Raw genomic sequence first — 27262 nt, forward strand, 5'->3', positions numbered from 1 at the left:
CGCTTTGCCAAGATTACCTGCGGTTATTCACAAGCAACTACTTGGGCACACACACACAGAAGAGAGGGTAAGAGAGAATGAGAGAGAGAGCGAGACATTGAGAGGGATGAGAGGGGGTAAAACAAACCTAAACCAAACAGGCTTGCAATTTACAGAGGGTGAGCAGAGAGGGAGGAAGACAGAGATGGAGAAAGAGAACGATGCCTGAAGAGAAATAAAAGAAAGATGGAGCTTGAAAAGCTGGCTGCCACTACAGCAGTGACTAAAGAAGGCCTCAGTGGCTGCAGTTTATATTGCAAAGGGCTGCAAAGATAAAATGCATCATTCATCGATTCCATGTCTCCTAGAACTTCCTTTTCTGAGAACTCGCTATTTATATTTCTGTTTGGTTTCAGACAAAAAGGAGAAAGTACTTGATTCTGCAGGAGGGAAGGCTGATTATGGCTGGATTCTTCATCCCACAAGTATCTTGGTTTCACACTCTACAGATCCCCAAGGTGTACTGTGATGTAAAGGTGAAAATGTCTTCTCTCTTTCATTGACTGATTGACACATATGGGCAAGCCATTTCCTATAATGCACTATGCTGGCAGTCAAGTTGTGCTTTGGCTTCATACTGAGCGAAGAAAAAAAAAAAGATTTCCTCAGTTTGTAAAAGAAGAACAACTCTCCCATGATTGGCAGGTGAGGCCTGTTTTGAACTGCTGAAGCAATTGACGAGCCAATTGAAACGCAGTGCCCGTGGCATTACGTCTCAGTCCAGGAAAGAGAGAGTGAGAATTAAATTCAACTGTTTAAAACAAATGTTGACACAAGACAGACAGTGATACAATTTGGTTTAACCATCTCAGACAAAGAACAACAGTTTTAAATGACACAACAAAAGAAGCTGACGTATAAAACTAATTGTTCTCTCATCATTTACTCACCCTTACGCCATCATAAACTCGTATTACATTTTTTTTGTATGACATCATATATGTTTCTCCATTCAATGCAAGTCAATGGGGTCTGAAACTTTCAAGCTCCAAAAAGGACACTGACAGTAAAGTAGGGCTGGGTAAAAATATAGATTTTCCGATGCATCGCAATCTTCATTTGAACGCTCACAAAATCGGTTCTTAAATCCAAAGACCGATCTTTAACTCTATGTGGAAACCCTCTATAATGCAACCAAATCTCACACTATATGACTAAAAATGTGTATGATAAGCCACTGGCTGGTAAATGTTCAGATTTAATTTACCAGTAATTGAGTAGTATAGTTGAGAAGAAGTTATTAGCACAGAGGTCGTTTCACTGTGTGTTGAAAGTAAAAGTTTGGTTTAACTCGTTCTGACTCATTACAGTCAATTGTTGATTAAAAACAACAACAAAAAAAGCAACATTTAATTTTAACCACACATGGATGCACTAAAGAAATTGTGCACGTCTTCTCTCGTTATATGTGCTTACTGGCTGATGCCGCTAGTCTTAAAGAAACAGTACTGATTAAGCACTTGGTCTACATTTCAATGTAAAAACTTGTAAATAGTACAAATTATGCAAGTAAACCATAAAAATTTAAATATATATATGCACACAACATAATATTTGATGGAATAGACTGAATGTGAACATTTTTCAAAAGCTGAAATGTGTCCAATTTGATGAAAAACTAAATGTTGAAGTATAATTTGTAAAATGTACATTATGTTTTCAATTTGTACCAAGAAGGATTGTCTAAAAGGTTCCTTTATAATTAAGAGTATTAGCTGAGAGAGAATTTATTTTATATGTAAGCAAAATGGACATTGCAACAGAAATGTACCCATATGAATCGATATCTAATCGAATCAAGATCGGAATCGAATTGAAAGCTTGTGAATCTAAACTGAATTGAATCGGGAAATCTGTTTCAATACCCAGCCCTACAGTGAAGGCTTGACAGTGATACACTTGTGTGACCTTGAGGGGAACTTGCTCTTTAATGCAATGAAATTATAAATTTTTAAGTGTGACTAAAATGTCCAAATACTCACTGTGTCCATATTCTTGCAGACATCTGACTGGTCTGGTTTTACTCACCCTCATGTCATCCCAGATGTATATGACTGTCTTTCTTCAGCTGGACACAAACAAAGATTTTTAGAAGAATATTTAGTATCCAAACGTATCCAAACCAGCCGAATGAGGCATCTATGTATGACTATCTATGCTCCTCTGTTGTAATCAACACTGCGCTTCCGTATTTGTTCGTATTTTACACATCAATTCTCGTGTGAACTTGCCAACGCACTTACGTCACATGAAAGGCTGAGTGACCTCAACCCTTGTGAATTTGTTGTAAAAAAAAGTTTTAAATATTGATGTATTCCTTACACACACCCAGCATTTTGCTTCAGAAGACATTCATTATTCCACTGGAGATGTATGGATTACTTTTATGATTGCTATATGTGCTTTTTGGAGCTTCAAAAATTTGGCACCCATTCACTTGCATTGAATGGACATACAGAGCTTAAGTATTCATCCAAAAATCTTCGTCTGTGTTCTGCAGAAGAAAGACAGTCATACATATCTGGGATGGCATGAAGGTGAGTAAATGATGAGAGAATTTTAATTTTTGGGTGAACTATTTCTTTAGCAGGCTAACATGTTGGGATTGTATAATGGTTCTAGCACTCCCTGCAGTGAAACATCAGAAACATCATATACATTTCCTTTCAAGAGCTCTTTGGACCTCTATGGCAGGTTAAAAGCACAGCAGAAGAATGGCCTTGTGAACTAAGTGATTTCAACATGGTAACCTGCTGGTCTCTAGTCCATCTCCACCAGCACTAATAAAACACTGATAAAATGCTGCGAGTTGTAAATTATTACTGCATCACTCCCGACATGTCTCTGACAGGCTACGGAAGGCGAAGATAATTGCCCTTGCACTTGCTGCCTAATGAACATAATTACACGTTATTTCCCATTCTCCCAGTGATTAATTGTTACGACGTTTCTTTGTTAGGTTCCCGACAAATTGCCACTTCATAATGACACTATTGCCTCTCTGCAGTGTGCACAATCAAAAATGGTGCTGGCACTTCAGCAGGCAGGCCTCAGGTCCTTGACAAGCAAAGTTAAATTGGTAAAGTAAACAGTCTTGACATCTGTTTGACCAGTAAGCAGTTAAAGCTCTTTAAAAGTGCTGGCTTCTTTTATATGTAATTAGGGGAACTTTAGCAGTGAATCACTGTGAGGTAATTATTTCAACCGTAGCATCAGACTGTAATTGTCAAGACAAAAAAAAAATAAATGCATTTTTAACAATCACTTGTAACCAGCATAGGAACATAATATAAATAACACAACATCTAATGCTGTCTTTACAATGAAAAGACGACACAGAAGCTGTATCTTTGTAGCATAACCTCCTGAGACCCAGCCATTCATTTTTGTCATCTGTAGAGGACATTTTGGTTTTAATATTTCTCTAAGACCATACATGCCACAGATGTCAATCTTAGGGTATCTTAAAGTAGCTTTTCTGAGATACTAAATGTTTTAGGGTTTGGCTACGGCAACTTCCTCTCCTTGGTCTTTAAAAATGTGTTACATCCATGCATATTTTCAGCATATTTTATGGCAAGATGTATATTTGATTGATTGTCATTTTTGTCTTGTAAATAAAAATCTAAAGAAACAAGTTTTTAAAGCAGGATATGATTTCTTTTACAAGAAACATTGATTTCTTTGATGTCCACTGTAAGGGACATCAGGACTCAGTACATGTGTTTTCACCTATTGGGTGACACTGCAGGTGAAAAGGGTCAAAATTTACAATCATATTTCTATGAAATATGAGATATTCCTATAAAATTTGATTTCTTTTCCAGTCTGCTGACACTCATCATTATTGAACACTGATTAAATGAAGGCAATGCTAATTCATGTGTATACTTGAAGAATTAGTTTTTTAAAAAAATCAAGCCATTTCACAAAATGTTAAAATAAACTCTGTTTGAAAAGAAACAGCTACATGACTTAAACATAATATGTGTTAACATGACTCTAGTGTAATTAAATCGCTTACTAACCTTGTCTATGTAAAGTTACATCCAATATTTCAACTTCATTGTCATGACAACGAAACAGGTAACCCCTGTAATCCCAGAGACTTCTTTTGTTTGATGTCTGCACAAGGAGACCAAGAAGGCAGGTGAGGTAGATCCTTTGTTTACATGAGGCCAATCGGATATTTTGTCGGACCGTTATCTTAAATCAGCATAAGAACATAAACTTTTCTCCTTCCTGTTGTTTGCAAACGTTCATGATGTCCGACGACGAAAAACACACAATCATAAATATAAACTGTTGGCTTGTTGCGTTTTTACCTAAAAATTGGCAGGTGACGACACGCTTTGTTTGACGTGCTGGCGCCACCCACAGGAATTGCGTCGGTGACGAATAACTTCATCCACCTGAAATGGTAGTTCCACTCGTGTGTTATGGTTCCACTGCCAAAATGACGATTTTGGACAACTTTACAGGTTACATAGTACACTTTTTACGGAATATTTATGTAAGTGCTTAAAACAATTATAAGCAAAATATTTTAGCCTTTAAATCTTTCAAAAGTGGCACAGTTTACCTAAATTTTATGTGTCTAGCTATGCAAAAAAAAAAAACAAAAAAAAAATGCTGTTGATTGAGCTTAACTTGTTTTGAACCCAGAACATTTCTTTAATGTTTTATGTATGAAATTATGAAACATGAAATGATGATCGAAAATATTAAATTATACATTATAAAATATATGCTCTGTCATAACAACAACAAAGTTTAAGGCTACACTTACGCTGCATTATTTCCACAGAACCTGGTGTCAGGGCTGTAGCTAGAGGGGTGAAATGTGGTAATGATTCTAGGTGCCCACAGGTCCAGGGGGGGGGCCCCACAACAAATTCTAAACTGTATTTTTTAATAGGAAAGGGGCCCAAAGCAATATACAGTCAGGGGCCCCAGAATACCCAGCTACGGCCCTGCCTGGGGTCATTGGCAAGGGCAATAGGTTTAGGATGTTGTGCAAAGAGAAGACTTAATTGAGAGTTAAGCGAGGTCTTTCTTAAGAGCATTTGCTTAATAAGGCATGTGCTAATGCAATAGGGTGCTTATTTCAAATCAGCCGTGACAAAGACTAATTTGAGCAAAGAGAATGTACTACGCTAATAAAACAGAGAGGGGAGGCTGTGACTGAGAGCCAGAAACTGTGACAAGGACTAGGAACGTGAGGAATGTTCTTTATACAGGAGGTAAATCGAGGTAGCATTCCCCCAAAAATATCTGGAAGCTAGGCCTGAGGAAGATGAAGAGCTGGTCATGACGAAGACTCCTGCTGAGAGGATATGCTGTCTCTCTGCCTCTGTTTGTGCATTCCTGCAGGTTGATTGATTCGCTTGAGTGGCAAATCGTTCACGTTGACAAATCATCCGATGACACCGCAACACAAAACCAGGCCTGTACCCTGACACCTAACCTGTGAGGAGAACTGGTTACACTGGAAAGAGGGAGAGATGTAGGAGAGGGAAAGGAGGGGAGGGAGTGGGGAGGTGGCTGACCCAGAAGAAGACGGTGATAGTGGTACGTCTCCTCTCTCGTTCTTCCTCTCTGGTGTGGGGAGTGATGAATTTCCCTTAAGTTCATTTATCCAGGAAGGCATGGAGACGCGTGTGTTCGTGTGTGTGTGTCTTTGATGCGATCCATCTCTAGGCTTTTCAGGAGAGCAGACTGTCCCTGATCACAGACCCAATCAATCTCACTCATAGCCCGACATCACTGCCACTGTCACAGACATCACCACATGTACCAAAACTGTGCTGCTTTACAGTACCTGTGCTATGCATCCTGGGAGCGATAGAAAGGCCATGTTATCTGGTGTACACTATCAGTCAAAACTCTGAACACACTTGACTGAATTTATTTATGTTTCTTATTATTTTTTATGTAGGCTTAAAGGTTTATACTCGAATGCTTGAAAATATATTTTTAGTCAGATATAAAGGCATTTCCTAAATTTCAGGCAATTTCATGTCACAAGGGCTGATTTTTATTAAAACTAAAAACATTGTTGTTTATATATATATATATATATATGAAGGTCGCATTAAAACTGATTTTGTACTAGGCCTTCATCATTTATTTTTTGGTATCTGTACATAAAAATGCCTTTTAGAGTGGTGGTGGCGTAGTGGACTAAAGCACTGAACTGGTAAGCAAAAGGTTGTTGGTTCAATCCCCACAGCCACCACCACCATTGCGTCCGTGAGCAAGGCACTTAACTCCAGGTTGCTCCAGGGGGATTGTCCCTGTAATAAGTGCACTGTAAGTCGCTTTGGATAAAAGCGTCTGCCAAATGCATAAATGTAATGTTTTATGTACAGATTTTTCTGTTTGAACCAGACCCAGACTTTAAATATTAAACAATGAAATCTGCTATAAAAATACAAATTATTACATGTTTAAAACTATGTTAATCAAAACAAAGAGTAAAATAAACCTAAATAATTTTAAAATGTATTGTGTGAAAATTATATTTGTCTAAATTGATTTGAAAGTACTATTACTAGTTTATAAATCACTAAATTGCCCAGGATCTAAATACATTGCAGAAATGCTTGTTGAATATAAACCTAATAGACCTCAAGTCCAGACTGAAAAAACACATCTGTTTAGCTGTGCATTTACAGACTGAGCACTGTGCTGCACTTACCGATTGCACTGTATCATTTTATTTACAGTATGTGCTCTTTTTTTATTCATTTTAGTAATTGATTTTAGTAATTTAATTGATTTTAAAATGGATTGTATCTTGTATTTTCTTTATCATCTCTATGTAAAGCACTTTTAATTACCATTGTGTATGAAAATATAAATAAACTTGCCTTGCCTTGCCTATTTTATAAAAAAAAAAAAAAAAACACTACAACTGTCCCCATGTATTTCCACCACATCAAACAAATTTGCCCCTAACAAATTGTTTTCCAAAGTTATTGTACTTGTTAACCAAGTTGACAAAAGTGACTAGGAGAGAATGCTTGAGATGAAATATGTGACAAGTGATGTTTGAGGAAATAAAGAAAATTCAATGTAAATATCAATTAGCAGATTATTTTAATGGGGCACCATTTCTCATTTATCAAGCTGTAATTTTGCCAAATTATGCAAAAAGTGTGAAAACATATTTGATGTGTGTATTTAGGACACAATTAGCCTTTTGCAAGAAAAAGTAGCAGGACATTTTATTTCAAAAATGCTAAAAATTTCATTTCCATCACCGTTATTTACACCACAGAGTTCTATTAAAGGAATGTTCCAGGTTCAGTACAAGTTTTACTCAATTGACAACATTTGTGGCATAAAGTTGATTACTACAAAAAAATAATCAAATTAATACAAATATTTACTTTTATAAATATATTCTTTAAAAAAAATCAAAAATCGAGGTTACATGTGAGGCACTAACAATGGTAGTGAGAATCACCCTGGCACCAATTAAAATGAACTGGGCCTCAAACAAAACACCAAAGTATGTGGTGATTTCTCATCACACCACTTAAGGTGTATGTGTTTGTGATTATTAATATCAGATGGCCCCTCCCTCCATCCTTGGGGCACCAGCTAAGGAGTTTCACCTTAACAGTAAAAGAATGATCCAAATGGACCATTTAATAAATACAAATTATGTAAATTGGAGGAAGTTGGTCATCTGAATAATCTGAAGGATTTGAGAGCAGCCTAACCCTTTAGAGCTCTTCTGAATCATCAACACAAGGAACACACAGTTGCAATAAAATGAGTTTTATTTACAAAAAGATAAACAAGAATAATTAACAAAAACTACAAATTGGTACTAATATGCTAAAAGATAAAATAAATGAAAAGGTAAATAAAGTGCATAGGATGGAAAGATTTGAAGTGGTTGAATTGGATGTAGCAATGGCAAAGTATGACAATTATCTTATAAAAGATAAATTGCTGTTTCTCTGGTAATTAATAAGGTGAAAACCTTTTTCCTAATTAAACAAGTAATGCAAAATTATTTGCAAAACATTTGATACACAGGTTATGTAATCTAAAGAACATTAGAAAATCATAAACTGATAGTATACACTAATGCCAAGGTCTCTGGAAAGAGGTTTAGTAATGATATTTACGTTCTCCTTGATCGATTGATGAGTTCGGTGATGGTGACATCTTACACTGGGGCTTAGGGCCACATTACAGTGGGGAAGGATCTGGATTCCATTTCAACAGCCTTGGACACGAAGGAGCTGAGGAATGCTGACCTCCTGGAAGCACCGAGAGTGTTCTTGCAATCTGGAACATGTAGATATTCAGCCCTTATGTCGGTGCAAGATTCATCATCTGGAACACGCAGATGCACGAAACTCGAAGAGAAGGTTTGCTCACAATAGCTAAACCTTGTTGCTGTACTTATCTCCCTGGTATAGGGATTGCAAACTTGGCATTGCAATAGTCTCTTGTAGTGGTACTTGGTCGATCTTCTTCTGTCTCTCGGATGGACACTGAGAACGTTGGGTGATCTGTTATCCTCTCTCTCTGTGAAGCGGAGACTTAGAACATTGGATGGTTTGTATTCTGTTACATCTCCTACCACTCAGGCCAGAGATTCAGAATGTTGATTATTATTCTGTTATTGCTCAACTCGAACAGCCGGGAACTCAGAATGTAGAAGTGTTAAAGAAGTGTATCCTGTTAACGACCCTCTGGATGAGGACTCAGGACAAAGGTGTTTTAGAAGTGTATCCTGTTAACGACCTTCTGGACAGGGACTCAGGACAAAGGTGTGGTCATCCGGAGGATAGATTTATACCTTCCTGATGAGGAGGAGATTTCAGTTTGGTGCTTCTTGTTTCAGGGTTATGATTGGTTGCTGAGATCGGAGGGGGCCCACACAGTGTGGCTCACCTTCCCTTCTCTGTGTGGAACATTTGCATATTTTAAAGTACATAGTTAAAAAACAAATGTCTTTAAAGTTTCATCTATGCATTGTTCCTTTTCCAAACCTCTTCAAAAATACTCTTGCCATTTTTCTGAAGATATAGAGACCCAACATGATATTGAAAGATTAAATATTGCGCATGCATTAACTTATACATCTAATTGACCAGTTGGTGTCCATGTTAGCAGTAAAGTTTGTGTGTAAAGATTTGTCTTAGTGGCTTTTTTGTTTCAGCTTTTGCCACATGGTAAGTTTATGCTTCTTCGAGAGGTCTTGAAGAATATTTATGGTCATTCTCATCTCTTAGGGCAAACCTTAGGATGGGGGGTTTGAGAGGTTGCTAAGAAACCAATCACGGACCAATGAGAAGTCTTTTCCAACGTGTTGGAAGGACCAGGGCCTTACTTTCTGAAGTATCTGGTCATTGTCCAAGCAGCTTATCTGATGGCTGTGCTTGGCATTTGTTTGTGTTGGTCCTGCCACGATCCAATCAAAATGAAGCCACTCTTCTTTGCCTTGACAGTTTGGGAGGGGCTCTGCCATAAATTGGCTCCTGGAATGTCATCTGGTCCGACTGTTCACCACAAAGTGAAAAGATGTAAATAATATATATGTTAACATGATTTTAGTGTGAAAATCGATTGCTAACCTTTTCTGTGTAAAGTTATATCCCAATCTACAACTTTGTTGCCATGACGGCTTAATGCCATAGACCATAAAACCCTAAAATGACCGATTTAAAATGATATACAGCTCAAATAATATTCAAGTTTTAATAGAAGAATTAATGCAAGTGCTTTTGTAAAATTATGAGCTTCACATTTGTGCCTTTAAACCCTTAAAAATGTGCCCCATTCACTTCCACTGTAAGTGCGTGTAACATATGCTAATGTCTGTAACAATGTTGCTGGCACTGGCAATGACAAAGACAATGACGATGGAGTAAAGAACCCAAGTGCAAATTTATTCCAATGTGTAATCCAAAAACCTTAACTACAAACATGAATGAAACATAAACATGAACTTGACTTAGACATAAACTTGGCTTGACATAAACTAGACATGACATGAACTTGAACTCACAACCAAAGTTACATCAACAAACAATCAATACCTGACAATGGACAAAGGAAAACATGAGTCTTAAATACATGAACATGGGAAAACACATGACAAGGATAACCAATAAACACAAAGAACTCTAAAAAAGATAACAAGACAATCAACCAATGAAAACAAGACACATGAACATGGAGGGAAACATGAAATCACATGACAAGGGAATCAAATGACATGAAACAGGAACTAGAAATTTCAATATAAAAGACATGAAAAACATGAACCAACAAAATACACCTGACAGTGCATCATTGTAACGTGAATGTTTTAGCAGGACTTAATTCTTCTAGAAATCCCAATTGCTAAAAGTGCCCAAAGTTGAAGAAACACCCATAAATTGTGCCTATATATGAATTTCTTTACAGACATGCAGACTACAACTGGCCAGCATACACGGGAATCAATCCCAGATGGCACCTCATGAAGTTGGTTTAGACAATGCAGAGGTGTAATATAGGCAAAGGATGGCTACTTTGAAGAGGCTAAAACACAAGATAGCTTTGATTTGTTTAACATTTTGATAGTGACTTTCTTAATTCTGATAATTCCATTTGTGTTATTTCAAACTTTTTATGACAAAATGTGGAAAATAGTAATAAAGAATGAAAATGTATGTCCAAACATTTGACTGGTAGTGTGCAATAACACATCCTCCCATAATGAACTCCCATGTGAACATAACTGTATATTCACAGCTCTCATAAGCACACAAAAACAGCTATCAACTCACCTACCATCCACAACATACCTATAAAATGCAGAAAGTGGAGGACAGAAATCTCAGGTGAGAACAAGACACACAGTTTTAAATATCTTACCAATACCTACACACGCTCACATAGAGACTGTGTACGTCAGAATCAGCAGGCCATAGAAGGCCCTGCTTCTACCTGACACTTCTGACTGATCAAATCTTGATCAAAATATGCCATTCAAGCAGGCTATCACTGAGACACACACACATGTATACATACTCAGCAGAGCCCAGCTCAGTCTCTGACCTTGGGAGCAATTAGCATGACTGATGTGCCCTGAGCTGCATACTGAACCTGCTCTGCACATCCGCACACAAACACACAGTCTCACAAATACTGTCGGCACAGATTGTCCAAGAGGCCTGGCATACAGACACTTTTTATCATCTGCACTAATAGGAAGGATCAAATTAGTTAGATGTGCCATGTGCCAAGATGTGGCCATACCTATCTCTCTCTCTCTCTCTCTCTCTGCTCTCTCTCTCTCTCTCTCTCTCTCTCTCTCTCTCTCCTTTCTCTTCTTTTCATTACTTATTTCTAGTCAATACAAGTTAAACTCAATTGTCAGCATTTGTGGCATAATGTTGATTAACACAAAAATATTATTTTGGCTTGCCGAGGTTTCAAATTTTTTTTAAGGGGTTAAAGGCAGAAATGTGAAACATATCATTTTATAAAAGCACTTACATTAATTCTTCTGTTAAAAATAATTCTTCTTGTGTATTATTTGAGTTGTTAAGTTGTTTAAATCTACGTTTTTACGGTTGTTTTAGGGTTTATGACATTACATCGACATGGCAACAAAGTTGTAAAATTGTATATAACTACACAGAAAAGATTAGTAAGCGATTTTATCACACTAAAATCATGTTAACACGCATATTGTTTATGTCGTTTGGCTATTCAAATTTTAGTTGTAATCAACTTTGTGCCACAAATGCTGTCGATTGATCTTAACTTGTATTAAACCCGGAATATACTTTTAAGATTATTCCAGATGGTCTTGATGTATAAATATGTTATTACAACTTTATAACACCACTAAATAACACATTAGCATTAAATTCATATTCATAGGGCACAATGTACTATCATGAGATTATTCTTTGATTATGGACAACGAGAAACATTGGACGATAATTAAAAGACTGATTTTAAAGTAGAACAAACTAAATACTAGCTTTCAATATGCACTACCGTTCAAAAGTTTAGGGTCACTTACTCATTCTTTATTTTATTATTATTTTTTTATTTATTTTGTCACATCTTAGAATAATAGTAAAGTCATCAAAACTATGGAATAACATAAATGGAAATATGGGAATTATGTTGTGACAAAACTGTGTTATATTTTAGCATCTTCAAAGTGGCCACACTTTGCCTAGATTTTGCAGAAATGTACTCTTGACATTTTCTCAACCAACTTCTTGAGGTATCACCCTGGGTTGCTTTTTAAACAGTATTGAAGGAGTTCCCATCTTTATGTTGGGCACTTAGTGGCTGCTTTTCTTTATTATTTCGTCCAAATCATCCATTTCAAAAACTTATTTTTTTAAATACAATTTTAGTTTTGTAATTAAATAAATTAATATGGTGGCACAATTATATTTTTGTCTACAAAACTAATTTCAAACATTTAAGCATATGCCTTCAGACCAAAAGATTTTTAAGATCATGAAAAACATTTCAGGCAAGTGACCCCAAACCTTTGAACGGTAGTGTAGCCCTGCACTTCATGCAATAAGAGCTAGCATTCATCAGTAAAATAAAAAAATGGTTATGAAAAACTGAATAATAACCCAGGTAATACCAACTGAATAATTTCAATTAGATTCATTATTATTGGTTTAAATAAAATGATTGCATAATGGGATTGCACAATGGTCCCAAAAGCTATAACTGCAGTCTGTGTACATCTATCCTCATCTAACACATTCAAATCAACAACAGCCTGAGCATCCATGTACACTTCAGTAGAAAATAAGCTTACATTGCTTCCTTACATAAACTAATACACACACTGGATTTAAGCCACGAAGCATGAGCACATGGACTTCTGTTTGTAAGCCTTAGAAATGTCTGTAATCCATGATTCAGAACAGAGAAAAGGGCATTCAGCTCATAAGCCTCTATATGATCAGTTCTACTGTGGCTTGGAAGTCAATTTGCACTATTAATGGAGATAAACCAGGCAGTCCTGTAATGTATGAAATCTATGCAAGTTCTATTGAATTTTCTTTTCTTTTTCTGTTCTGATAGGATCACGGACAGCAGGGAGAAATAGTGCTAGATTCAAACAATAAAATGAGACAAACCACATTACTGGGCATAGTTAGGATATCACAATAGGCTTATTAACTTTTAAATATATGCTTCCAATATCTTTTGTTGTTGATGTCAAAGGCAGAGCCTTCAATCAAACTCTTTGGTATTTTGTCATTTGGCAGAAGATAAACCAAGCAGGCAGATGCCAACATGGAGAAGTTGTGCGTCATCCCTTCATTCTTGAAAACCATGAAAAAACAATGCAAGAATATTGCAAGGTTTGATCAGTGAATCATTGGCTGTAAAGAGTATGCAACCATTAAAATTCAAGAGACATTTAGAAACCAAAATTGACAATTTTCCATTTCACACTATGTCATATTAATAATTTTGTATATTGTTGGGCCTATGTAGTTAATGGTAATATTAATAACTTTCAATGTTTATTTATTTTATTTTTTTACTTTATTATGGTAAACCATTTGGGTGCTCTCTGTTGGGTCACCATTTAATGTCCAATGTAAAATCTGGGTCCTGAATTAAAACCAGTTAAGAAACAATGTTCTATGCCAATGTTTCCCAACCCTTTTCCTGGAGGCACACTAACAGTACACAATTTCGATGTCTCCTTAACCTAACACACTTGATTCAAACAAGAGCAGAAACGGATGCGTCAGATCTGGGAGACCTCCAAAATGGGTACTGTTGGTGTGCCTCCAGGAACAGGGTTGGGAAACACTGTGGGACAACCTTTCCCAGAAGACATACACACACTCAAACAATTTGCACCCATTTAACCACAAGCTAAAGGTATGGCAGCACACAATCATGATGTGTACACCTCCTCACTGCCAGATTATACGTAAACAAAGCAGCACTCTCTGTTAATTCTATCTCTCCTTTTTTGTATGTCTCTTTCTCCTCCCTTTCTTTCCCATCGCCGCTAAACCTGTCTGATGCTTACATGTTTAATAACGATCAAATATGTTTACATGCGCTAACAAATCTCTACATAATACCCTTCTCTCCTTATGTACACAATAACGTTTTAGTATTATGCTAAATACCCCAGGTTCAATCTGTAGCGGTGAAAAGCAAATGCACTTCATCTTATCTGTCTTTCTTCTGTGGCACTAAAAACAAAGGGTAAATCCTGAATAGGTGCTTTTGGTTTTCTTGGCTTCTGTTATATAGTCTCTATAGTCATTCAAAATTGTGCTGTAAACTGCCCTGTTAGTTGTCTAATGCTTCTTTATGCAGTTAATTACATTCAAATGTGGTGCAGAGAACTCGAGGATACATACTCATCATTGCTTCACTCAGCAGCAGTGTGCATTCGGCTTACCGAGCTTATAATAGTAGTGCGTGTAAAACTGTGGATTTTATGCTGTGTGAATGCCAAGGGAAGTACAGTGTTCACACTATAGATATTTTTTTATCTGAGTGCTGTGATTGAGTTTTACTTTTGTCTGTTGGAGTTTAAAGTCTCTTGTTGTGTGTGCAGTGGTGTTATGCACTTATTTTTTTTTTAGGGGGCACCAGTGGCAGTCTTGGCCCACTTGGTACCCCAGGCGAGATAAGACATGACCAAAGAGGGAGGCACGCTGTTTAACAACTTGTGAAATCAGTTTTATATGGTTCAGTCTGGTATTTGGATGAAAATTAGTTAACCACATATCAGTGAAAGATACTTCATGCTCTTTTGTGGTTATTTTATTTTTCAAAATTATGTGTCTGATAGCCAGAGTGGCAAAACTTTAAAGCCCTGTATCTTAAAATTCTCAAATCGAGTCTGGGGGCAGATTAAGTTATAAGCTTAGAACTAATAAAAAAAAACTGAGAGTAAGGTGTTTCAGGTGTGTTAGTCTAGTGGAATAACTTTTGTTTAAGTTTAGAGTTGAAGGGGTCACTGCTTCAAATTCCAATATACTGTTGAGTGTGTGTGTGTGTATATATATATATATATATATATATATATATATATATATATATATATATATATATATATATATATATATATATATTAGAGCTGTCAAAGTTAAAATGTTAATGCATGTGATTAATTGAAAATGTTTAAAGTGTAAATTTTTCTTAATCACAGTTAACGCATTTACCATTAATAAAGCATAATCCAGCATATACGCTGGTCGGAGCAGGGCGGAATCTTTGCGATTAGTCCGCCCAGAGTAATTACACTGACACACACACACCACAAACACACACACAACAGCCGTGTCAGTGATCAAATGATGGGGAAAGGAACTCTTAACTCTAATTGTTGTACAAAACAAGCCCAGATGGGATAAATCAAGTACTTTGCAGTCTCTGTAAGGTGCTATTTAACTACCACAGCAGCATGTCAAGTCTTAACTATCACAAAAACGCAGAACGAGACGTTTGAAAACGCTTCAAAGAGTTCAAAGCGCCGCTCGATGTTGACACCCTGACGCGAATCATGAACACAGCTCATGATTGCTGCCGGCTGATTAAATGTGGATGATGAGAGTTTAAGAGATTTAATGCCCATTTCAATGAATTAGTTCCTTCAATAAGTCAAACTCCCACTTAGCGAAATCGTTTAATGTTACTTGAATTGGGGATATTTAGGGTAGCTGGGTAGCTCAGCAAGTAAAGACACTGACTACCACACCTGGAGTCGCAAGTTCAAATCCAGGGCGTGCTGAGTGACTTCAGTCAGGCTTCCTAAGCAACCAATTGGCCCGGTTGCTAGGGTGGGTAGAGTCACGTTGGGTTAATCTCCTCATGGTCACTATAATGTGGTTCTCGCTCTCGGTGGGACACATGGTGAGTTGTGTGTGGATGCCGTGGAGAATAGTGTGAGCTTCCACATGTGCTAGGTCTCCGCGGTAACGTGCTCAACAGGCCACGTGATAACATGCTCGGATTGATGGTTTCAGACACAGAGGCAACTGAGACAAGTCACTATGCCACCACGAGGACCTAGAGCACATTGGTTATTGGGCATGCCAAATTGGGGAGAAAAAAACCTGGAGAGGCACATTTAAACCCCCTTAGCTTAAATGGGTATGACGCCTCTGTATGTGTATATTTCATTACTGATGAAGGATGATCTTTAAGGGAATACTGTAGGCGCATGTCCTTATCTTTGTATTTGTCCGAGAGTTGATCTTTAGTTCTGTGCATGTTTCTGTGAGTGTGTTGAAAGTAAGCTGCTGCCCATTATTTTTTCAAAGATAACCAGGTCTGATGCATTTCAGGGGCTTAGACAGCACCTAAAAATTCTAAGAATAAATGAGGAGCTCAGGAAACACTTTGGCCTTGAGTAGCCATGTCCTTCCCCGCAGCAACATTATTGAGCCATGCTAATAACCTGCATTCATTCATTTAAACTGACTTTAACACAATTTTACCAACTTTACACACACACTCCCTCCTTCTCACATTTTAAATATCAAGCAAAACAAGTCTGCCTCTCTCTTTCTCTCTTTCTCTCTCAAGGCTGTTTCAGCACTGGTTGCACGTGTTTGCCCAGATTTTAATAAGCGCAGGAGAGAGGTGTTTAAAGGAGAAGCACCGGTAACGAGAGGCAGCAGCCACACCGTTAGCAGCGCCGCGTTGTTGTTGATTTAAACAAACTCTCTGCAAGCTCTGAAGCTTGCCGCACACACAGCTTTACTCCTGTTAATTGGCCATTAAAGGTAATAGTTTGGGGGCCTCACTAAATCTTTGAACAGACCATGAAAAACTGAGGAAGGCTTGTAACTGCTGTAGGCCTGAGGAATGGGAGAGAGATTACAGGAATGCTTTTGATCACTACTTTATAATTAGGCTATCTATTGATAATTGTCTTTATTTCAATTTAACAATTATAAACATTTTTTGAAAGGAATAAAATAATGTTTTTTTTAATCAGAACTTTGTAGTTTGCAGATGTAACATGATTTCATTGACTGAATGAACCTATGAACCAATGAAAGTGGCAGGTATCGCTCACTACTAAGCAACATTTTGGGCATAATATACTTTAAAGAAATCGAATTATTTAAAGATTCAAGGCAATCTTTCACAAGATATTTTAAAATAACATGGGAGTTTTGTGCAACGACTTCTCCAGCAAAGAACACTCTGCAGTGGACAGGGAGCAATTTTTGAACTTGATGTCCAGGAAATCTGTGATGTCATATTCACTAACTCTCTGAAGAGCAGTATGACAGACTTTATCACTGATCTGTGGTCCCATTTAAAAAAAAAATAATGTTTATAAAATGGCTAAAATTGATTTATTCAGAATTACTAAGATTATATTTTAATCTATTGCAAAATATTTTTTACTGTATCCTAATTTTATATTCTTATAATTATGTAATAATAATCTAAAACAGCATTTTGAGTTAGCTTTTACAGCATAACAACACAACAGAGAACGATTTTGCATTTTAAGGAACAATACAGGGGCAAAATTGTTATTCATGTTTACTCAGAACGTCTTGTTTTAAATCAGGTTTCTTTGAAGATAATTGTTCTTAACTGTGGACATCAAACATCTGTGATATGGTGTCTTTAAGCACCACATATATTGAAATGTTGAAATAAATCTAGTTTCTAAGTCCATCAAAACATCATTTCTATCAATTTACCTTTCAAGCCTAAAACGAGAGAATTCTGGTGTCAGAGGCTTCATTATTTAAAAAAGAGCAGATAAATGTAAAGATAAATGTCATTCAAACACATGTGCACACACACACACATAGCCTCTCAAAGAGTAATGATTTTGTTATACTTGCATGACTTCTCTTTTATTGATTTCAGTCATGATATCACCAGATCCTTTTCACCCAAAGCCCTGCTCTATCCTGTGTGGGTGCACATATGTGCAAAATACCAGCAGTTGGTGTCCACGCAGTGTGTATGGATGTGTGCGAGTGGGAGAGAGGGGGAAAGAGAGAGAGAAAGCCAGTGTTAGAGTGCGTGGGTAAATATGTCAGGGGGTCGCTTGGTCTCCTTGACATCTGTGGGAGCTAGGGCTTTTTGTTGGGGTATCAGTTCACCCCGTCAATAATGAGGCAGTAGAGTGTGAAGAAAAGGGCGTGACCGAGTTTTTTTGCATACACACACACACACACACACACACGCAAAAACACACATACTAACCCCGATCACTGACCCCTCTGCCCCCCCTTCTCTCTCTCTGCTGCCGTCTGTGACCCTGCACCCCAGCCGGTCTCTTTCAGTGGCTTTCCCTCATTGTCCCTTTCCGTCTCTCTATTGTGTCAGTTGGGGATAAAAAAGGGCAGATGCAACCCTCACATGTGCTGCAGACAGAGGGCCCCTGTTCTGGGATCAGCCCTAAACTCACCTTGAACTAAATCACTTTTGTGTTGCAACATGGTTGGTTAACTGGATGCTAAACTAAACCTACAGCAAGATTTGGCCAGAAGGTTCACCAGAAAACCAGAACAGCTTTTCAATGTGTTGTAAAAATGTTTAAAACTGCATGACATAACTGAAGTTTCAAAAACTCTTTATCTAATAGAGTAGAATATACTGTAAGTCCAGACCAAAGCTACGTTAATAATAGTAAGCTAATCTCATCCTCATCACTTTTGTGTGACTTCAAATTTGCAGTAGCCTTTCTATGACTGAATGAGTTTTGAATTAAATATTTCCATTAAGTCTTTTTAAAAGTGCTCCATATACCGAGATATGCCAACCTAAAGATTTCAGGGTTCTCTCTGTGTCTCTCAATGGGGTGTATGTAAACTGAACGTATAAACGTGCAGGGCTGTTTTTACTGACTGACAGTGAATCGGGGTTCAAATTTGAGGCTTGCCAAGGTTCTGACTGCCATCTACAGGCCGTTTTTGTTATTGCAACTTTTTTTATTTTATTTTTTGGGGGGGTTATTAGATGCATTATGATATATATATATATATATATATATATATGAATATATATATATATAGATCTAGCATAATGTCTGTGTGTTTACGTTGTCAAATGAATAAAATCAAGGTGTGTGACGTGACGAGTAATACAAGATTTTACTGATTTTTGCTAGACGAGATTCATTTATCTTTTTTTTTTTTTTTTTTTTTTTAATTCCTTGTTTCGTCATGTATCCTACCTTTAAAAATACGCAACACAATAAAAGTTACACAGAATGAGCTTATGAGAATAAGGGAAGCTCAAGAGTGTCCCTGATATTATACACTAGTTATAAATATAATAAGCAGGGGTGAATTAAGTTAGACTAAACCCCTGGGGGTTTGCTAGGATGAAGCAGTGGCTACTTACCAACTGAGAGAGAAGAGAATATGAAAACAATACAATTATCTCTCTCAATAGCTACACGATGTAGTCTGCACCACGAGTCCCACAAGTATATTTAAGAAAAGGTAAATTAGATTTTAGTTATGCAAATATACACAAAGGTAGGAAATACGGAAATAGGCATTTTTCCAAAGAATATTATACCCAGGAATCATTTATAAACTTACAACAGAATTGTCGTAATTATATATAGCATCTATAGTGGGGAGAAAGAAAAAAGAAAAAAGAAAAAAAAAAAAAAAAAAGTAAAACATTTATTTTCATAATAATTGCTGAAACTATTTTGCGTTTTTCATTTACATAAATGGGAGTCATTTTGAGCGTTGGTAAAATGACATGGGTTTTACAAATACACTGACACCCTCTTGTGTTATTGTATGTGTTGTATTGTATTGTATTCGCTCTTGCTCTTATTTTAAATATGTACGACTGATTAGAGATTGTGAATTAAACAGCAGTGTCATTCTCCCTCCTTCTGCTCCAGATCAGCTCTCTTACCGTCTCGCTTGCCTAGAGTGATTTTCTCAATAATGTATAAAAGTGCTTGTTTATTTTTTACTGTTCACACAAGCAGTGTTTGGAGTGACAAGCGCAGGCTGTATCAGCGCAGTGAGGCTCGCAGAGACGCGCTGCACGCTCCAGCGAAGCCAAAGCTGCTGGACTGCAACATGAAAGACATCTCGCTTCATACGAGCTGGTCTACACACACCTTTAGGTTGTGAAAGAAAAAAAAAACTGGGGGTAAACATGGGGGTATTGAGTAGTCATATAAATATTAATGGAATTGGGTAAAGGTGACTGTTGAGTCTTTTACTGCATTCCTTTTATGCACATTTACGTTCTACTGTTACATAAATACAGAAAAGTGGGGAGCCATACAGAAAGTCGCCCACAATTTGAAGTTTATAGTTGCACTATATCAGGATTGGCATGGCAGATAAGATCGTTTATATATATATATATATATATATATATATATATATATATATATATATATATATATATATATATATATATATATATATATATATATAAGAGCAGCACTTTGGATTTGGTGCCTGTGTATTTGAATGTCAACTGCTTCTATTAATACAGTATGACATTGTATGTGTTGTGTCACTCTTTAAAGAAGTAAAAATACTAATTATATAATTGCTAATTGAGATATGGTGTTACTTTTTGAATATTTGATCAATAAAACCATTTATATCCTTCAAATTTCAGGTATGCCTCAAAAATCTTGTTTGTGGCCTTCACCGGTGTCATTTCAATATTTATTGTTAATATGTTCAGAAAAAAATACAATTTATGTATCACTTCCCCAAGTCTTCATAAAGGGGGTCGAAATGACTTAAAGGAATTTTGACTCATGGTATCTTTTTATTTTATTTTATTTTATTTTTATTTTTATTTATTTTTTTTATTTTTTTGTCAATAAGAATATTTTATACCTTGATATTCCAACTGCTACTTAAAAATGATGTCTATCTTATCTAATTCTTAATAAGAATTTTTGTCTTATTGTCTACTAAATATGTCTAAACATCCTTAAAACAAGAAAAAGTATTTGATAAATAGAATGACATAAAATATTAATTCTTGTTTTCAGATAAATCTATTGAAATTTAGTCAGGTTTGTGCTTAAAATAATGAAATACTGTTTGCTAATGAGTAAAGAACTTTACTTGTTTTCCCTTTATATTTGTATATAAACTACTTCTATTAAAACGGCATGACATCGTATTTGTTGTGTCACTGTTGAAAGATGTAAAGTGAAATTCTATTTATTAAAGGAATATTCCAGGAGCAATACAAGTTAAGCTCAGTCAACAGCATTTGTGGCATAATGTTGATTACCACAAAAATGAATTTTGATGACTCCCTCCTTTTCTTAAAAAAAAAAGCACTTACAGTGGAGTTTAAACATGAGTTTAAAGGCAGAAATGTGAAGCTTATAATATTATAAAAGCCCTTACATTAAATCTTCTATTAAAACTCATGTATTATTTGAGCTGTAAAGTTGTTTAAATCAGCATTTTTACAGTCGCTTGACATTACATTGTCATGGTAACGATGTTGTAAAATTGGTTTATGTTGCAAAAGACATTGTTTATGTCTTATGGCTATATTTTTGAAATAGTGAATATTTTAATGTTTAATTGGCCCCCATTTACTTCTATTGTCACTGCCTCACTGGAATCCAGATTTGTGCTTTTTTTAAAGAAAAGAAGGGGCAAGTCAAAATAAATTTTTGTGGTAATCAATATTATTCCACAAATGCTGTCGGTTAAACTTAACTTGTATTGAACCCGGAATATTCTTTTAATATTGCAATGAACAACGTGCACTAAAGGATGGAGAAGGTTGGTGTTAGCACATCAAAGAGATTCCGAAGTTAGACATCCACAATGATTATATGTGATTCTCCTGTGTTAAAAGTGATAGCTCACCCAACAATTAAATTCTCTTATCATATACTCACCCTGATGTTGTTCCAAATCAGCATGACTTTCTTCCGTGGAACACAAAAGGTGATGTTAAAAAGAACGACAGCCTCAGTCACCTTTCGCTTTATTATATGGAAAAAAAGATGTAATGGATGTGTATGGTGACAGAGGATGTTATTTTGTCTAACATCTCCTTTTGTGTTCCATGGATGAAAGAAAGCCACACAGGTTTGGAACAACTTGAGGGTGAGTAAATGATAACAGAATTTGGGTGAACTGTTCCTTTAAGTATGACTGAGTGTAAGTTTTCAGAATGTGATTAAAAAATAAGGAGTATGAGAAATTGTCTCAATGTACTGCCTGTTTTCAATGTCCATTATTGTCTTATTTTGATAATATGTAGAAAGATTCAGTGGTTTAATTTCTGCTCCAGTTTCACGAAAACTCCAAATGAACACACAAACAACTAACCAAGCACTAAATAAACATGCACACACACACACACACACACACAAACATGCAATTTTCCAAACTATAAAACGAGGGACATCAGATGCAGCTATTTGTTTGAGGCCTGTTGTCGGGGGAATAGGCTACACGACTGCGTGGCTTCATTAGAATTCCTTTCAAGTTGTGGAGTGCGGCCTCCCTGTGTTCATCTCTCTATATCCCCTGACCCTGACAATGCATCTCCATGGGGCTAAAGAAAGGGCGGGGCATGCCTGCATGCACACACAGTAACGTTCTCCTCCTTCCAAACACTGTCACCCCACCACAATACCCTCCCAGGGATAGACAGAGAGTTCCACCTTCACTCACAGTCTGGGGAGCATAGGACTGTGAAGGCAAACTGGTAGAAATGTATTGTGGTAGCTTACTTTGCATTAATATGCTTGTGGTATGAGGCAGAGAGAATAAAAGGATGCTGGTAATTAGATTAATCTTAAGTGCCAATATTATTCTAAGCGAGACCCTTCTGAAGCAGGTAATAAAAAAGTAGAAAGAAGCAGTAATACATATATATATATATATATATATATATATATATATATATATATATATATACAGTATACACACACATTTCCATATATAATTGCTTTATTTAATGTTACAGTTTATTTAATGTTGAACCTTGTGTCGCCATATGCACAACAGTTCTTATCTGAACAATTCCTTGAATGTACCTTATCAACACACTCTAATGGCAAAATCATAAGGATTCATAGGACTTTTCTAAATTTGGCTAATTTGTATGATATCGCACGAGTGCACTCGTACGAATTCTTACGACTTTCACTACAGCCAATGACGTCGCTGGATATCGTTTCCATCTAATACATGACAGTTACTTGCTTCTGTCACACACAACAGCTTCCTATCATGTTTACACACTCTACTGATCGGTCAGGTTTAGACAAGGGGTTTGGGTAAGGGCAAAATATTAATAAGCATGTCCTTAATGCCTCGTGCGCGGAACTCGTGCTTCCGCACTAGACATCTGGGCATTTGCACGTGATGAAATCATACAAAATTATACGAAATAGCCAACTTGTAAAATATGTACAAATTTTCATGAGATCAGGTTGATCTTATAATGAATTCCCTGTCACTCATATTGCCAGATTCAGTGTGACAGATATAATGTAATGAATTGAGGATGCTGATAAATCCAAAATATGTTTAACAGTTGTTTTATCAACTACAAGTAAACATTATTTGTTCTGGATCTCTGAGCTGCAATTCATCATTGAAAACACTTGTAAGACTGGAACTAAAATTAATCCAACTGTAGAACTCTATTTCATCAGGACTTAAGCAGATAAAAATGGGTGTTATATTAGATCTTCAGAGCAAATGTTCAGTGATACAGAATAGAAGTCCAAGGTAGTTAGGGACATTTGGGGAGGGGGTGGGCTCTGAAAGGTGGTCTTTGGCAGGAATCGCCGGATGGCCAGTGGTGAGTGCCAGGCCACGTGGGGTGAGGAGGATAAAGAAGAGGAGGGGGTTAAGGAAGGAGCCTGGCCCGCCCGTCACACCCCACTGGCTGTCTGACGGGCCAGGGGCCAGACTGACACCCATAGAGAGAGGGAGGTGGAAGAGAGAAAGCGAGAGTGAGAGTAACAATCTCAGTGCCCGGCATTGTGTACAGTGCCAAAGTGGCCTGAGGGCAGCTGCTCAGTGAGTGTGTTAGCAGTAGAGCAGCCCTTGTGTGACACAAACAGAAGATAAAATGAAAAGACAAATAAATAGGTTAAAGGGATAGTTCACCCAAAAAATCACCCTCATGTTGTTTCAAAACCATATGACTTTCTTTATTCTGTAGAACACAAGAGAAAATCTTAAAGGGATATGAAAATTCTCTCATCATTTACTCACTTTCCTGCCATCACATATGTGTATGACTTTCTTCTGTTGAACACAAATAAAGATTTTCAGAAGAATATCTCAGCTCTGTAGGTCCTTTCAATGCAAGTAAATGGTGACCAGACCTTTGAAGCTCCAAAAATCACATAAAGGCAGCATAAAAGTAATCCATACGATTCCAGTGGTTTAATATATGAATTTTGAAGCGATACAATCACTTTGAGTGAGAAACAGATCAATATTTCAAACCTTTTTTTTTCACTTTCACTTTCAGAATGTGAAAGAATGTGGAAGTGGAAGTAAAAGTGGAGATGTATAGTAAAATAGGATTGAAATATTGACCTGTTTCTCACCCACAGCTGTTATATTGCTTCTAAAGATATGGATTTAACCACTGGAGTCTTATGGATTACTTTTATGCTGCCTTTGTTATTTTGGTGTTCTGTAGAAGATTTGTTTATTTTTTGGTGAACTATCCTTTCAAGAATATTGATGCTGTGTATTTTTCTGTGTATCACCATACAATGAAAGTGAATGGTGACTGAGGCTATCATTCCATAACATGCTGTTTAACATCTCTTTTTATTTTCCACAGAAGAAAGAAATGCATATGGGTTTGAAACAAAATGAGGGCGAGTAAATGATTACATCATTTTCATTTTTTGATGAACATTCCCTTAAAATGTAACTTTGCAGTGTAACTAGACTTTTTTGTGATCAGATAATTGAACATATAAAGAACCAACAAAATATCTTATAATTAACATATAACGGTTCAAACTAATCAACATTTTTACTACTGTCATTGTCTGCTACTAAATCTCACCATCATCATATGTCACATCTACATGTGCAACACGTTCTCACTCCGAAGGCATCAAAGACTAACGCTTGTGCATTGTGCAAGAGCCCAGCGCGTTAATCTACAGATGCCAAAAGCGCCCTCTGGAATCAGTTTTATGACGCATCCAGCCAGTGCGTTCTTTACAACAAGAAACCTTTGACATCAACTGTCTGACACGATGGGCATCAGAATTTTAGCATCGTTTAATTATAGGTTGGCAGGGCCGCTTCTAGGCATAGGCGAACTAGGCGGTCGCCTAGGGTGCCACCTGCTGGTAGGGCGCCAAAGAGGAGGCCTCTGCCATAACGCCAATTGGGATCTCGCCTAGGGCGCCAGAATTGTCTGAAACGGTACTGTATGTTGGGGTACAATTTATTCATTGTGACATATCAGAATCAGAATCAGCTTTATTGCCAAGTATGCTTACACATACAAGGAATATGTTAGGGGTATGATTTTAATTTCATTTGAAATCAGCAATATGTATTCACAGTGGTTAATATTTAATCTGTTGTTTATCTGTACACTGCACTGCTGAAGTGACCCTTTTCATTCCGGGTGTATTCTGAGTCTTACAATCATTTATGTGAAGAACAAACCTAAATGTACGTTTTTAGTCATTAATCATGGTCACCCAGCATCCACCTTAACACATCATGCACAAGTTTTGTTGTAATTCATTAAAAATTTGCCACCTCAAGCGTAATGACACAGGTTTGACGTCAGAGACTTGTCAGCGATTATGCCATTGGCTCTCGTGTGTCTTGTGACCCATTGTGACGAGCTCAAGTTTTTACCATTGGCTCTCGCGTGTCTTGTGACCGGTTGTGACAACCTCATGTTCGGTTGTATTAATTTTTTGAACGAGATGTGCCGGTAGAGTCAGGGTGACAGTTCCTTCATGGAGGGGGGATATTTTCACTGATTAAAACTTTCAGTTTCACTCTGCTACTCACACAATGTCATTGCATTTTTAGAAACAAATGATGTGAAATAAATGTGACTGTACTTTATCTGCTTGTTACGTATTTTCTTTTGTTGAGAACTGGTTAGGTTTAGGCATAAATGTGCAGTTGGGCACTTAAAAATATCTATAATTAGTGTAATGTATATAAAATTATGTATATCAAAGTGTCTCTTTCATGTTTTATATTGTTGATTATCGGTTAGGTTTAGAAATGGGGTTGGGTTAGGGGATCTAAAATATTATATATGATTGTATAATGTAATATCACACTAATATATTGTGGCAGGGAGGAAGGCGGGGCCGGGTCGTGATGCTGCACACCTGTCCCCTAATCAGGCTAATCAAGCCCTAGAGAGGGGATAAAGGCAACCGGAGGCGGCAGTTAGAGATAGAGAGAGTTACGGGCAGCTGTCTTGCATGTGTTTATGTTTGTGTCTTTTTGCGCCGTAGTAGAGTCCTCACCATCCACCCCAACGGAGCAGCCGCGGCCATCTGCCGGGGGACAGAGGAGCCCGGCCGCCTGAGAGCGGAGGAACGGCCGCCAACCACGAGGGGAGGAGGGGCTCCTAGCCAACTACCTGGAGCTGTCAGGGCCACTGCCAGGGGCGGAGGAGACCCCTACCGGACCCTAAAACACGGCGGGGTCAAGAGGGGACTGCCGACCGTGAGCAGGGAGGGGCTCCTGGCCGACCGCCTGGAGCGGGAGAACCACTGCCAGGGGCGGGGGAGACCCCTACCGTCCACCGAAAATGTTGCGGGGTGTTCCGTCCGCCATGAGCTGGAGGACTACCTCCGATCCGCCCAGGGAGGCGCGGCTGTCGTCCACTAGAGGGTGGAGGAGTGGCCGAGGACCAGGCTACGGTGTATGGGAGAACAGGCAAGTAAGTTTTTTTTTTCTCTCTCTCCTCTCTCTCTCCTGCTGTCACTCCGTATTGGCCTTTCCCTCTCGTTTTTTTGTTGTTGTTGTTTTTTCCCTCCCCTTGTCACCCTCCCAGGTCTGAAGAGGCGGGGATGACCTTTTGAAGAAGAAATTGGTACTTTTATTCACCAAAGTGGCATTCAACCAATCACAATGTATAGTCAGGACATTAATAACGTGAAAAATTACTATTACAATTTGAAAAAAAAAAAAAAAATCAGAACTTCTTAAACTACTCCTGATCCTTGCCATTCTAGCTGTCAGTTTGTCCAGATACT

Source organism: Myxocyprinus asiaticus, chromosome 16, assembly GCF_019703515.2.
Source record: "Myxocyprinus asiaticus isolate MX2 ecotype Aquarium Trade chromosome 16, UBuf_Myxa_2, whole genome shotgun sequence".
Taxonomy (NCBI): Eukaryota; Metazoa; Chordata; class Actinopteri; order Cypriniformes; family Catostomidae; genus Myxocyprinus; species Myxocyprinus asiaticus.